This window comes from Vicugna pacos, chromosome X (genome assembly GCF_048564905.1).
Source record: "Vicugna pacos chromosome X, VicPac4, whole genome shotgun sequence".
NCBI classification, from domain to species: domain Eukaryota; kingdom Metazoa; phylum Chordata; class Mammalia; order Artiodactyla; family Camelidae; genus Vicugna; species Vicugna pacos.
This window is the reverse complement of record NC_133023.1, coordinates 7,493,769-7,498,212: the sequence shown is the minus strand read 5'-3', so window position 1 is coordinate 7,498,212 and position 4,444 is coordinate 7,493,769. Positions and strand designations below refer to the sequence as shown.

General features: G+C 41.6%; 1 pseudogene; it reads left to right on the top strand.

Moving 5' to 3' along the window:
• The first annotated feature begins 826 nt into the window (after positions 1–826).
• Positions 827–2,482, top strand: LOC102526576 (large ribosomal subunit protein eL32-like; annotated as a pseudogene).
• Positions 2,483–4,444: the final 1,962 nt, after the last annotated feature.

Below are 4,444 nucleotides of genomic sequence, written 5' to 3'. Positions count from 1 at the left end.
ACACATTTTCTTTGTGGCATTATTAATATTTTTTACAATATTTTAAAAAATTTTCACAATTTTTTTAAACCCCACAAGTATCCGTGAACAGGGTCTGTGGTATATTTCCATGATGGAATATACTAGATAGCAACAAAAAAGAACATACCACTGACCTATAAAAATATATGTATGGGCTTTAGAAATACGTTATGTAGAAAAAAAGGTGCAGAGAGTGCATACTGTGCAACTTAATTCTAAAAAAAAAAACAGAGAAAGCTAATCTCACTGATAGAAATCAGAATATTGCCTTGGGAATTGGGGGGTAGGTTTTACCTGTGTAGCGGCAGGGAAGCCTTCTAGGGTAATTGAAATGTTCTCTATCTTGATCTGGGAGGCAGTGGCATGAATGTATACATCTGTAAACATTCATAGGGCTTTACACTTCAGATTTCAGCATTTTATTATTTATATCTCAATTTATAAAAAGCTAGAGAAGAAATTAATGTAAGAACTAAATCTGTTAAACATTTCTGTTAAGTTTCTACAGCATGACAATCATTGGTATATTTGAAGAAGTAATGTTAGCCATGAATTAAAGATCATAACTCTGAGATTTACAAATGTTAGCCACTATATATAAAAATAGATTTTTAAAAAGTTTCTTCTGTATAGCACAAGGAGCTATGTTCAATATATCATAATAACCTTTAATGAGAAAGAATATGAAAGCAGATATATATATGTATATGCATGCCTGGGACATTGTGCTGGACACCAGACATTGACACATTGTAACTGACTGTACTTCAATGAAAAAAAAGATAATAACTCTATTTGATTAAGAATGGTTATCTACCTCTTCCCTTCATCACATCACTATCGTTGTGTCCTGACCTTCCCTAACCAAAGTTCGGTGGTCTTGGGTGAAAATGCTGAGCAAGTGAGAACCTTGCTGTGGCATGAACTTGGGGCACAGCCAAGGTGATGCTTCAAGTTGGATGGGCAGGTCCTGGAGACCTGAGACGTTGGTGCTGAGTGTAGATATCAGAACAGGGCTAGAACTGAGTGCATGGGGCATCCTTCTCTCATTACTTCCCTCTCTCCAAACTCCTGGCTAAGGAAGGGAGAAGACAAGAGAGAGAATTGGAGGTTGGAAGTGCACCAATTGGCTCTTTCTGAAATTTGCTACAGGATAATATTATAATTACAAACAGGCAGGCTCTGTTTTCATGGCAACAAAAATACACTTGAAGGCTAAAGTGTGGTGGGAGTGAGGAAAGGCATATAGTTGATTAAAACAAGTTTCCTTTTTTTCACCAAAACATTTAAGTGGCTTTAGAGCCAAAGGAGTTTCATAGTCAAAGGTGCCAGTGAGTTCTTTTTTATCCCACTTTTCATCTCTGCTCTTGTTCCTATTTTGGGTCACGGTTTATGTTGATGCTGAAGGATTTAGACTAGTGGTTCTCAATCTGGGGTGATTTTATCCTCTAAAGGGACATCTGGAATGTCTGAAGACATTTTTGGTTATTACAATTCAGGGGTAGGGTGCTACTGCCATCCATTGGGTAGAAGCCTCGGATGCTGCTAAGCATCCTGCAAATGGATGCTCTCAACAGATGCAATCCCGCAGAATGGCACTCAACCTCAGTGACTTGTCCAGCCCCCAAAGTCAGCAGTGCTAATGTTGAGAAACCTGGGTTTAGACTGAACCCCATGTCTAGGATTAAGGGTGAAGATGCAGTATGTTAAGATCCAGGATCCTATCATGGAACTAGTCCCTTAGGGATCCTTTCATTTTACAGTTCTAATCGTTAGATATGAATTGCTCTCAAAGGGCTTGAGTAGATCCTATCCTCACAGCATTTCTTAGTGACTTTGTCAGGGCATTAAGACAAAACCACAAGAACCAATTCGTTCTTGCTATTTTGATTCAACATACATTGAAGCCCTCTCTTCCTTGGCACTACCTACGGAGGTGGCAGCCATCTCCTAGTCGGCATCGTGGCCGTCCTCAGACCCCTCGTGAAGCCCAAGATTGTCAAAAAGAGGACCAAGAAGTTCATCCGGCACCAGTCAGACCAATATGTCAAAATTAAGCGGAACTGGCGGGAACCCAGAGGCATTGACAACAGGGTGCGCAGGAGGTTCAAGGGCCAGATCCTGATGCCCAGCATCAGCTACAGGAGCAACAAGAAAACAAAGCACACGCTGCCCAGCGAAGTTCCTGGTCCACAACGTCAAGGAGCTCGAAGTGTTGCTGATGTGCAACAAATCTTACCGTGCTGAGATTGCTCACAACGTCTCCTCCAAGAACCGCAAAGCCATTGTGGAAAGAGCAGCCCAGCTGGCCGTCAGAGTCACCAGTCCCAATGCCAGGCTGCGCAGCGAAGAAAACAAATGGACAGCTCATGCACACTGTATTTGTGTTAATAAAACCATGAAACTCAAAAAAAGATACATTGAAGCAAACTGGAATGGGGTTATAAATGGAGGAATATGACCTTCTCGAGGAAAGGGACAATGGTAAAGGAAAAGATCACTGAGTGCATCATGAAAAAACAGGGCACTAGTCCTGAATTATCACACGTCTCTGATTTTGTGACTTGGATGGCTTGGAGTCTCTAGATTTTGCTTTCCTCATTGATGAAATGAAGAGGCCAAAGTAGATTGTTTCAAAATCTCTTTTAACACCAGTATTCAGTGATTTGAAGGGAATCAACATATTCTTTACTAAAAAAAATAATTGACATCATTAGCTATGGAGTATCTCTGACAACAAAATGACTAGAGGAATATAAAAATTGTTCTCCAAGAAACTCTTCTTTAAAAAAAAAAAACTCCCTTGTGCCTGTCACATAGAAGAAGTTCCTTTGTCTCTATAACATCAAGCTGTGTCTTTCAAAACTTGTCAGTTTAACTGTTTGGCAAAATGTGTTCCAGGTAAAGAAAAATAACTGTGCAGAGCTGTTTAACATTTGTTCCTAATGTTAACTGTTAAACTCTGCTTAGAAAAATAATTCTGCTCCGAAATTTGATCTGTCTGCCTTCCTTTTGTATTGCTTTTGGCTCTTCCAGAACTCAGAAATGTCAATTTGTTATTCATGTTTGCCTTCACTAATCCTTCCAAAAGAATGTGAAAAGTCCCACAGTCTTTTATATTAGGAAATAGCTAAGATTAAAACGGATTAAGTCTCAGCTCCTTTCTCTTGCTCTCTATTGGTGTAATGAGTGTTATCACAGCATTTATGAAAGCGATGGGGTTTTTCATACTAAACTATAATTTCATTGTATGAGCATTCAGTAGGGGCATTGATACAGTTAGGCCTGGCAACTTTTCACAAGCTAAATGCCAAGATCCTGCGGTGTCTTTCTGAAATGTTGGACAGGGTGGTGGATGGGCAGGGATTAGAGAGACTGAAGTGTGTGTTGAGTCAAAGTCTTGGAGGGGGGCAGGAGGGGACTGGATAGACAGAGTGAGGGCTGTTGACTTGCAAAATCAGCGGGAGAGCCTAGCATGGCCGGAGAACTCAGCCAGCAGTGAATTGGAAGGAGAACTGTTGATATGAATATCTTCTCTGTCATACCTACTTTTATTACCAGGAAGAATAGAATGCTCTCCCTTTCATGGAAGATGCCATAGGCCTCACATCAGAAGGATGGTGTTCTACTTATTTTCCAGCAGTTACATTGACTATGTGGGTCTGTCCACACCATTTCATGTAGACCTGTTTGGGATGAGACACCGTAACCCAAGGCAAAGCTAACCAACCTACAGGGGCGAAAATGCATGTGGCATTGGACTTCAATTCTAGTCCCCAAACTGGCACATCAATGACTTGAAAGAGGGTGAATGCATGATGATATTTATTAGATCTTACTCAGCTAGATTCTCTCACCCAAAGCCAAGAGGATGCTAGAATGAAATTCTCTTAAGGGTATGGACCAAAGTCTTCCCTTTTGGAGACTGCATGAGAACACTCCCTCCCAGAAATCGGAGATCTATGCTTGTTGCCAGTTGTTGTGCTTTCCCAAAGGGAGAAGTGTGTGAGTGACTCCTGTCTGCTGCTCCACGCTGACCTTCCAGCTCTCAGATCCCTTCCCGGGTGCCACCGAGAGTGCCTCTTAAGGGCCGTGTGGAGCCCCAGGAGCAGCCTGGGCCGTGCGTAAAGGAAGGACTTCTCAGGCCTGAAATGACAATTCACAGTCCAAAAAGTCCAGGATCCACGAAGCAAGCAGTTGAATAGATTATTTTTTACGATTTACCCCCCAAAATAGTTGTGATGTCAGTCTGTTTTGATTTCATGGAGAAGTCAGACCTAAGCTCTCTACACCATTCAGAAAAAGCAGCTGAAAAGTGAAAAACCAAACGAAACCGAATCAGTTTGCCAGTTGATTCTCTTCACTGCCAGACACCAGTGTAACCACTCTCTTTTCTGCACTCCCCTCCTCTCACCCCGGGTGA